This window comes from Erigeron canadensis, chromosome 9 (genome assembly GCF_010389155.1).
Source record: "Erigeron canadensis isolate Cc75 chromosome 9, C_canadensis_v1, whole genome shotgun sequence".
Classification (NCBI taxonomy): domain Eukaryota; kingdom Viridiplantae; phylum Streptophyta; class Magnoliopsida; order Asterales; family Asteraceae; genus Erigeron; species Erigeron canadensis.
In genome coordinates, this window is record NC_057769.1 from 7,198,463 (window position 1) to 7,210,523 (window position 12,061).

Below are 12,061 nucleotides of genomic sequence, written 5' to 3' on the forward strand. Positions count from 1 at the left end.
AATTGGAAAATTATGCTCAATCTCTATATAGGTCCACTAATTAAATCACATATATCATAGTTCTAATGAATATGGCAGCTAGGTCTACTAAATTAAGTCACATGTATCGTAGTTTTAAGGCTATCTCTAATGCTAAAGACGTTATTAGGCGTCTTTGAGCTGCCATATAATATCCTTACAAATCCTTATACATCTTTATAAATTTTTTAAATATTATAATTTTATCTCCAACCATACAAACATCTTTACATATCCTTACCTCCAATTAAAAACAAAAATATATTAAGTAATGACAAGTAAGGGCATACCTTTAGGTAAAGATATCTTTCAAAAAATTCTTATATTTGGACCTGAGTTTTAACAGCAAAGGATATCCAAAGGCATGTAAGAGCTTCCAAAGGCTTCTACATTGAAAATAGCCTAATGAATATGGTAGGTGAAAAGAAAGTGTTGGTAAATTTCAACTCACATATTCTGAGAATGATACACATTTAAAAACACTATCTACATATATCCTTACGCTCAAAGATTCAAATTAGTATATACATTTATTTAATTTTCTTTTGAAACAACCAAAATAAAAAAAAAAGATATAATTACAGGTTGCATTGAATAACAATATGATAATGAGTAGTGGCAGTCCTCGAAATTGAAGTACCCAGAACAAGTCGGAAATAAATGTCTTTAACTTTTAGCGAATTCAAATATATAAACAATTTTTTTGATAAATGATAATTAACGTTATTATATACGTAACACAATTGTAGTATATATAATATATATATATATATATCTAGGATAGAGATCAACTGAGAAGATGTCTTAGGGAGAGAAAGTTTGTTTTTTATTTTTTTTTTTAGCTTCTTTTTTTAAACCTTTTTTATTTTTTTACTTTTTTTTATTCTCTCTTTAATTAACCAATTTCATAGAATTTTTTTTTTTTTTATCAAAGGGCGTAGCCCGTAAGCTATAGGCGGAGTTTCTCAGACTATGACATAGCTATGATAGCTAAGGGCGAAGCCCGTTAGGATATCATCGATCAACCCTATGACCTATTAACTTCTATGACTTATCACTCTCATCCGGTAGAGGTTGATTATGAATTAGAACGAATTAGAGGTTGACTAATAAATTTGAAACAATTGAAAAGCTCCCCAACATTGTACGCAAGATCAACTTTCTGTTTTGTATACTTTTTCATGTACAATCAATTACTACAAATGAATTTCTAAAGAAATTACAGTATAGTACTACACATTAATCTGAGATAACCTTATCATTAATTAGAAGTCATGTTGATATGTTCCGAATACATCATGTTATCAAGTGACTCATATATACGTTATCCACTTGTCTAAAGTAACATCCTTTGAATATGTTAAGTTGAAAGGTTAGTACGAAGGAAATTGCACCACACTTGGATAGTTTACTTTGATCTTTGCAATCTTTGATCCTAACAAGTCCTTTTTTATTTTGTTATACGATTATTACACTCTACTTTCCACTTACTAAACCATTATGAAATTAACAAGAGACGTGCGAAAGAAAGTTGGTAGAAAAGTAGTGTGAGTAGATTATCCAAACCATATAGATTTGGTTTTTAGTTGCATAGGTCTAAGGTCTTCCTTTTAGTCGTGTTGGTTGGTTAACATATGATATTGACATCATAGCGCATAACGTCATATAATTTTTGAACTGTGACGAAATACAAGAGATCACTAGAGTGACACATGTCTTCCAATCAAGTTTTCAATAAAAATAAAAGTATGGCCAAAGTATTTTGTCCCTGTGATTTTTCGAATAAGCATTTTTCATTCTCGCAGTTAAGTTTTGGCTAAAATCATCCCTGTGGTTTGCATTTCGTCTTTGCCATTATAACTTTGCTGTTAACCCCCTCACATGCAAGTCATGTGAAGGGCATTTTTGTCTTTTTATATAATTAAGTGCAAAAATTGTCCCTGTGGTTTGTTGGTTTTTACATTTTTCATCCTCATCGTTAATAAATCCAGGAGAACTTTTCAAATAAAAAAAATATATGTTATTAACAATGTAATCCAAACAAAACAAAAAACCTATACACCTACATTTAAGAATATAGTCAATCACTTTCAAATGCAAACACATATATACAATGTTTTAAATACCGGTAGTATTACTTGTAATACCGGTATTGGAGGGTACTCTGGTACAACTATTTCTGGTTTTTTCGGTATTTTTCAGTATTATCGTTCCGGTATTTTTAGTTTTCTCATTTTTTATTTTTTGAATTTTTAAAATTTTTTTATACTACTTTAATGTTATTTTTTTTTTGTAATTTGTGAACTTTCTTATACTTTGTTATAAATTAACTATCTGCTTTATTTTTGAGTGAATTGTAATTATATTTTGACTATTTTCGTTAAATTATAGTAAGTTTTAATAAAATAAATTAGCTGTATTGGCCGGTATTAAATTAGATCCTCATATAACATATAGGTTTTTGATTTGAGATTGTGTTGGTTTTTGATTAAATTTTTGTTTGGACGTTTGTTAAAATACAATGATGACAAATGTAAAAACGACAAACCATAAGGACGAATTTTGCACTTAACTATAAGGACAAACAATGAAGATGGGTGAAAAGACATAAATGCCCCTCACGTGCAAGGGTTAACGGATCCAAGGACGAAATGCAAACCACATGGATGATTTTAGCCCAAAGTTAATGGCACAAATGAAAAATGATTATTCCAAAAACTACAGGTACGAAAAAAATACTTTGGCCTAAAAGTATCCTTTGACAAGTTTTCACTAGGAATGCATGTGAAAATTCGTAAAACATAATGGAACGAAAATGGAAACCGTTTCGAATAAGTTCATTATTAAAATTATGAAGGTTTAAGAAGAGGGTTCAAATATAAATTACACAAAGACTACACAAATTAGAATTACACTAATTAAAATAATGAAGAAAAATGATGTTTATCAACAAATTCGTTTACACCCTTTCAAGTGTATGTAACTCTCCGTTCATATCGGACCAAAACTCATAAGAATCCTTTAATATATAAAAAAATCGATCGACTCATCTTATGTCTGTCATATGTGTTAAATATATCATCTAAGATTATTAGTAGGTATGGTCGTAGAACACAAAACCATTGGTAATTGCACTTAAATTGATATGACACTGCTCATTTTTGTTTACCATTGCCTTCTCGTGTTTGAGACCATTGGCGATAGTTTTCAATACAGTACTAAAACCCGTGTCCAACACTGGACACGAGACTTGTGACATTATTAATATTAGATATTGATACATGTAACTCATAAAAAACTTATAAGTTCAAAGTTGAAAATATAAGTAGATATAAGTTGTGTTAAATACTTTGATGCGACACTACTCATTCTAGTAAGGTATACCGTCGCATGATTCAGATACCTTATTAGTATCATGATGGTATAGTTAAGATATATTCAAGAGAAAATGAACAATATGTTCGTCCTTAATGAATTCGCATTTTCCGCAACAACTGCATAGATGACTTTGACGTCCATGCTATTAGAAATAATCTAGTAATTTCCTTAGTCTCCCAATAACACTTGCCTGTTCGAAATTTGAAGAAACAATTCGATTTTTGAGCCTTTGAGGTAGTAAATACTAAATAGGGTTGGATCAAAATCAATGTTAATTTATTTGGTATTTAATTTGACTGTATTTAGTAATAAAAACATTTATGGAAATTATGGAAATGGAACTAATTAAAAAGATTGAAATAGCACTACCGGAAGCAAATCTGACTTCAATCAGTTTTGATTCGAAACCTTAACGTGAACTAAATATTTATTGAGTCGTTTAGTTCAAAGAATTTAAAGAAATTTAGTGAAAAGGTATTACAATTTTCTTTTTGTCATGCATGTTAAGTTAACTAGGTTGATCTCGTGCATTATTTCAAGTTTATATCTTATTTCCATTGATTGCTCATGAATGTTATATAATTAAAACAATCGTAAAAATTAAGATGAATGATTATATATATTTTATAAAATAAACGTGTCATATAAATCAAGTAAAAAGTCAACAAAGCATAACCTTACCCCCTAGAAACCAACCAGTTAAATAGTACGAGTAATTAATTAAATGTTTCTGTCTGTTAAGGCTAAACGGAATGGGGGAAGATGAAGAGGTGGGGATATCCGCCATGTGGTAAGAAAATTTTGGTGGGAAAAGGGGAGAATGGTGAGGGGGCAAGATTTGGGCGAGAAGGAGATTTGGAAGGAGAGTTTAGGCCAGAGAAAAATTCCGCCCATTGGTGTTTTGGGGGCGTAAACGGCGAGAGGGGTGGTGTGGAGGGCGAGAAAAGGGCGAGAGAAGAAGGAGATTCGCCCCACTCCGTTCAGCCTAATCGAATGGTCGATTATAGGCGTTATTTTTCGCCATTCCCGCCTTAGACCACCAACGGATTTGTGGTGGTGTTTTTTCAAAAAATAAATAAATTTATATATTTATACGTACAACTCCTACTCTTAATTCTAAACTACAAGAATAATGATTATACATCATATCCTAATTAATTAAGTATAGTTTTATTTTATTCCCTCAATGGATAATTTTTATATTTTGTCTTCTTATCATTTCCTTTAATTTAATAGGTCACTCATTTTAGAACGTTTTTTTCTCATTTGTCATCTTATTGTATGTTGTCCATATGTTTCATTTGCAATTTATATAGGACACGTACTCTTTGCCTGGTTAATAACTTTCATACGTAAGAAATTGTGGTGGCTTATATGTAAGGAATAATATGTCCATAAAAAACAGCGGGCCATGTGTTTTAATTAAAATTCAACAACTATTAAAAAGTTAGTATGTGATGGGTTTCACACCTAAACTTATGTGCCAGACAGCCTTATATTCATTTTTCTCACATATATATATATATAAGTTTTAGGTAAAATAAAACAAGTATTAAAGTAAAACAAATAAAACAATAGGTTTTTCTTCACTAAAGATTACCATGCACCATGAAAATCATTGTGCATCAATTGCTTCGTGAATCTTCGTGCATCAATTTAACCATGATCCAAGGGTCAAGATCATGTCTTATTTGTTTTACTTTAATACTTGTTTTACAATACACAACCCCTATATATATATATATATATATATAGGGTAACACTCCGGTAAGAACAGTCTTAAAATTTAAAATAAGAACGGTGAGAACATTAAAAAAACATCATTTTGATGCATTAAAAGTCCATAAAACTAACATAGTGCAGAACTAATTATCATCATTTAAGTGTTTAACAACACATTGATCCGTCAAAATCGAAAAAATTACGTTTTTTTGTGGATGCATCATTTTGAAGAATATGCATCCAAGATGAATGCACAAAACAAAAAACATGATTTTCTTGATTTTGACAGGCCAATGTGTTGCTATACACTTTAATAATGATAATTAGTTATGCACTATGTTAGTTTTATGGACTTTTAATGCATCAAAATGATGTTTTTTAAGTGTTCTCACCGTTCTTATTTTAAGACTTTTCTTATTTAATTGTCCCCCTATATATATATATATATGCTTGGACCCCATGTTTTTCATGAATTAAAAAAATTAGATGTGAGGAGTTCTACACCCAAATTGGGTATCTAACAGCTACATACTCCATACCCTCATATATATAATATATATATATATAGGGGTGAGTTATTTTGAGAATTTCTAAAAAAAAAACTCAATAACCATTCTGGATCACACATTCTTTTCCTCTTTCTTTCTCTTCAATTAAATAATAAAATTCATTCAAATCATTCAAAATGTTCTAACTCACAAACCGTAAATCGTTAGACGAAACAAAAAACATGGGTAGTCTTAAAATTTTGTCCCCTTTCATTAGAGGTCCAATTCAATATACTTTTGACGACTTTTTAATTTTCGTTTTCTTTTTGGTAGTTACACATAACTTACACGTGTAGGTTGAACAAAAATTATGATTCGGAACGGGCTTCGCCATTAAGGATATTCATAAACCAAAGCTAGTGGGGGTGATAGGTCATAGAGGGTGATAGGTCATAGGGTGATAGGTCATAGAGGGTGACAGGTCATAGGGGGTGAGACAGGTCATAGGGGGTGACTAGTGAAGGGTGATCTACCTAACGGGCTCCGCCCTTAGCCGCTATTCCTCCGCCATGGACTGACGGGCTCCGTCCTTGGCTACCATGGCTCTGCCATGGATTGACGGGCTCGGCCCTTGACCTTCATTGTTGTGTACATATGTTCATTTACTAATTTACATGTGAAAAGGATGAACTTACACATTTGTATCCTACACATGTGTAGGATGAACGCGATGGAAAAAAAAATGAAAATTAAAAAGTCGTCAAAATTATATCGAATTGTATCTCTAATGAAAGAGGACGAAATTTTAAGACTACCCATGTTTTTTGTTTCGTCTAACGATTTTCGGTTTGTGAGATAACGCATTTTAAATGATTTGAGTGAATTTTCTTATTTAATGGAAGAGAGAGAAAATATAAGAAAATGAGTGGTCCGAAATTGTTCTCGCGTTTTTTTTATTTGTAAGTTCTTAAATAACCCTTTCTATATATATATATATATATATCTGTTAAAAGAGTAGTTATCCTATTATTTTAAAACCTCTTACAATTTATTTAAAAATTGACACATAAGCTTTTATCCCATGTGTCATTTTTATAATTTTTTATAATAATTATCTTATTTAAACATATTTAATGGATTCCAAAAATTCTATATATGACAAAGATATTTTAATAAATTCTCATCAAATATAAATATTAATAAACTATTTTGGGGTTTATGGAATTTGTGTTAAAATTATTTTCAAAAAATAAATTTAAAAACCGCACATCGTGCGGGTAAAACACCTAGTATATATATCTATATCTATATTAAAAGAGTAGGAATCCTAGCCTTTTCAAGCCTTCTTCAAATCTAAAGTTATGCTAAAAAATTGCCACCTAGGATTTATCCTATGTGTCATCTTCAAACTTTTTTTTATATATTTTTATTTAAATTTAGATATATTTGAATTAATTAGGTAAACATTATATCAAATCAAACATTATAATTACAATTATTTATTTGAGACATTAATTCCATCCGTTTTTTTTTAAAATTTTATATTCAATATATTTTTTTTTTAACAAATCTAAGTTTTGATAAGATATTCAAGCATATTTAACATTAATATTATGCTAACTAAATCAAATTTTAATTATCAATATCATATTAAAACCTTTGATAATTCAATTAAATAACCGCACATCGTGCGGGTAAAAAACCTAGGATATATATATTAGTGTTGGGATTTGGGAGGACCAAGTTATTTTGAAATATATATTCCACTTCAGCAAGTTGTGTATAACGTGCATTGCACCCCACGTAACAAATGCATATCACGTTTTTTAATTTGTATGGATGTTATTTTTTTTTCTAAGTGTGAATTAGTTGTTAATATTGAACTAGAAATAAACATCCGCGCGTTGCCGCGGAGCTTTTATAGTAACGTCGTGGACAATGATTCATTAAGTTTAAACATGTTGCCGCAGATTATATTACAGACCTTGCGGCGAGACTCAAGTAGATTATCTTTTCAGATGACAATGTTTTGGTACAAATTTGATAAAGTCACCAACAAACATTTATTTGCCATTGTAACAATAAGCATTTTATTGATAGGCTAAAATGTAAAAGATAAAAACTTTAGGGGGTTAAAAGGTAAAGATGTAAAAGTTGATGGGCTAAACTGTAAAAGGAAAAAACTTTGGGGGTTAAAAAGTAAAGAGAATACTTTAGGGAGTTAAAATGTAAAGTAGTAAAAGGTGATGGGTTTAAATGTAAAAGGTAAAATATTTAGGGGGTTAAAAGGTAAAGAGTTCAAAGTTGCATGTATGTGTAGTTGTATTATGTGCATGAAAACTTGTAAAAAACCAGTTGGTTTTTAGTATATATATAAATATAAATATCTAGCATACATTATTTTAAGGGATTATTACATATGGATGTAACTAACTATGACAAAATATTTATGTTATGTAAAGATCTCGTAAAATGTCTATATAATGTAATGAATTCGAACTTTCAAATCTTGGTTATTAAGTTGCCACATGTAAGTTTTTTATTGATCAGGTACATCCAATAATCGGGATTTGAAAGTTCATTACATGACATAAACATTTTAGAAAATCTTTATATAACATATACAATTTATCATAATTAATTACATCCATAGGTAATAATCCTTTGTTTTAATAAACCCGTGTTAAAATTTTTCTCAATGAGCAGATCTCCATTTAAACTCTCGAGGAAATGACTTCTACGTACGTACCATGTTAAACTTGAGACTTTGGACTCTTCGAAAATAAAACCTCCACGTTTTTTTATATTATTATAGAAGCTTGTTGTTTACGAGTTGGTATTTATATATACTTCTTTTTACTATATGATCATATCAATAATGTCAAACTACGACAAGACATACATAATCGTTCGTATAATATGGAAGCTAAGACGTATATGGATGTTTGCCAGGTGCGACACAATATTAATTGATGACTTTGGTTAGTACTGTCATAGTGTCTATTATAAATTTATGAAAAATGCTAAACAAAGTCTTTAGGACTTCACTTAACGTGCGTAAAAAGATTGTACATATTCATATTAAAAGTTCACCCCTTGAATTTTATGGTAAATATACAACTAATTAATACAACTTAACGAAAGCTTTTAAGACTTTGTTTAGCAAAACCTTAAATTTATTTGCCACGGAAGATTGAAAAAAAAAGAAGATTTATGCCATTATGTCTAGACAAATTGAAAGGAAACGTACCACTTAAGGATTCTAATTAATTACTTGGAACTTCAGCGTGGTGTTCATCTCGATCTTTACATGTATGACGAGAAATAAATTAAAGAAAATATAATTATCAGTTGTCAAACCTTATCTTAGGATAGAGTATCTAGTCACATGCATGCATTTGGATAATCTATCATCGTATTAATTAACTAGATTAAACTCATACATTGTGCGAGATTAACTGAGAACGTAAACTAAAATTAACTGATAATTATATTATTATTCATAGTTTATGATAATATAAAAAATAATCAATTTACAACTGATACAAATAATAAAATTATAATTTACAAATATATAATAAATACTTATCAAATATGTTAAATCATGACTAATGAAACGTAAATATTCATAAATCATAAAATTCTTTTTCTATGATCTATCATTGAATTAATAAAAGGGAAATGATTAATCATCATAAACAAATAGCCTGAAAGTCCTCCTAATCAGTAAATAATGCCACATGGAAAAATCAAGGGGGGAGGTGAAGAGAGATAATGAGTGGATTACACATGTCAAATGTCTATTACATATGTCAAATGTCTATGATATTAGGAGGATTTTTAGTCTATTCTTTTAGAAGGATTGATCATTTTGCTTAATAAAAAGACGCGGTCTAAATCATATATAAACATATTTGCGCTCATATATTATCAAAATACGGAATCTTAGTTATATGAAGATAAGTTACAAATATAAATTTACATATCAAAGATATATGTGTGAAACTGATAAAGTAAATATCTAATTTAACATTGATAATATAATCGGTTAGTAACTATTAGATGTAATTATCAATATAATCTAGTTTTATATTATATTAAAGTATATTATATTCCACGTATAAAGATAATTAAATACAATGAAAAATAGAAAGAGATAAGTTACAAAAATCGAATATATTATCGATGTCTTTTAATTAATTTTAATATTCAATGAATATCTACCGTAGTTTGTAAAATATAAACAAATATTAAGTTAGATCAAGTGGTTTATACATATTATTAAAAGTTAGAGGTGATGAGTTCTAATTTTGTATTTGACTTTTTTATTTATTATTTAAGATTAATATAAAAAAAATATCTACGTAGTCAAATAATGGCGTGGCCAATGAAGTGCTACATGAGCATTAAAAAATATATATCTAAATGTCAATGTATCTAAAAAAAGCGTTGAAATTATTAGAAAATGACACCTAAAAAAAAAGTTTAATTGGCACAAAAAGAGAACCACCACCTAGGAAAAAACATATCCACTCTTAGTTATACAGAGAGATTAATCATTTTTAATTAATTTCATAAGAACATACCATTATTCATCTTTCACAATTAGTCAATTACATAATCATATTATAGTCTATCGTTTCTATAATAACACAATTCATTAAAAGATACATTCCATCACTATATAGACAAGTCATTTATAATTAAAAATATATATATATATATTTCATTAATTAATTAATAATATTAATAAATATATATATATATATATATATATTTCATTCATTAATTAATAATATTAATAAACGACAATGTAAAAAATTGCACATAAACTTTATATATAGTTTATGAAAAAGGTAACAAAACATTACATTTTATTGACTTTTAGGAATATAGTTAAAATTTTAAAATAATGTATAACGTTTATAGACTTGATATATAGTTTACGAAATTCATTTATAAATATATAAATAGTTAAATTAAAAATGTGGAACAATTATATAAACTACTCGTAATTAATAACTAAAATGCCATTGGGGTGTTAGCCCAGTGGTCAGGGGGTTTTCCACAAAGTGGTTTCCTCCTGTGGGTCTCAGGTTCGAATCCTGTCACATGCAAATGTGGTGAGGGGGCTTTAGCAAATCTATACTCATTTAACACATGAGGAGCAAACCCTTTAGGGCATTGTCCGGAAACGAACTGGCGTGGACGCATCCGCGTGGGAATGTTAGCCATTTATCCGTTGTTGTCTTTAAAAAAAAGTTAATAACTAAAATATATGAGTAGTCCTCATTCACGAGAAAGAACACACAATGATCAATGATTGAGGATCTCAAAACATGGTTTTGATGACGACTTAGATTGTACCAACAATCTTGTATAAATGAGAGTAGTGTTCCTTGGTTTTAAAACTTTTCAGTAGTTGAAACCGTTATGAGCAAAATATTTCATGGGTTGAAATGCATTTTTATTTTATTTTTTTAAATTAATAATAGGTATATGAAGTGATAATGAAGTTTAGTCCAAATATACTGTTATGAAAAAATCCGTTATTATAGTTGGCCAAATTAGTGGAAAGATTCGAGTTGTCATGTCAATTTTATTACAGCCAAAGCCAAATTAGTACGGAACTATAGTGAGTTGGTAAGAAAATATGATATTAAATACAAACGAGTATGGTACTCACGCAATGCGGCGGTAGTAGTAGGGAAGACAATCTAGTGGTGTCGGCGATGGTACTATTGGTGGTAGTAGCAGTGTCAAGTGGTTTAGGTTGATGTAATTGTGATAGTGGAAATTTTTAGAAGATAAAGGCTTAAAATGTTAATTATTAAAATAAAGATTTAAAGTATAAATTAATTCATTAAAGACAAATTTAGTATTCTATAAAAACTAGGTGGTTATTAAAGATAATTTAATAATTTCATATATAGTTATTATATATTTATTTTTAAAAATGAAGGATATGATAATTTTAATATTTATTTTTAAAAATGAGGGATATGATAATTTTAATAATGGAATATATAACTATAGATAGGTACAAATTCATTGTACCATTATGCCAATTCAAAATTTGCTTTATGTATGTATCAAATTTGTTGTCCTCCTAACAACTAGTGTACGATTTTGTTTACACTACGTTTCCACGTGTGCAAGTCTTTATAAATATCTATATCACGTTTTCTATTCTTTTCTTTTTCCCAGGTATTTCGTTAAGTTGATTTTCATGACCGACAATATTAGAGTCGGGTTAATTGTAGAATATATTTTAGTGTTTAGGACGTGAATAATCAAAAGAGAAATCTTAATTCTAAAATAAAGAAGTTGAGAACTTTATATGAAACTCAACTTTTATGGTTAGATTAAACTATGATTTCATATATCTTTTTTAGTTTTTTCAAATTAATTACTTACAAATTAGGTAACAAATATGTCCAAATTATTTATACGAA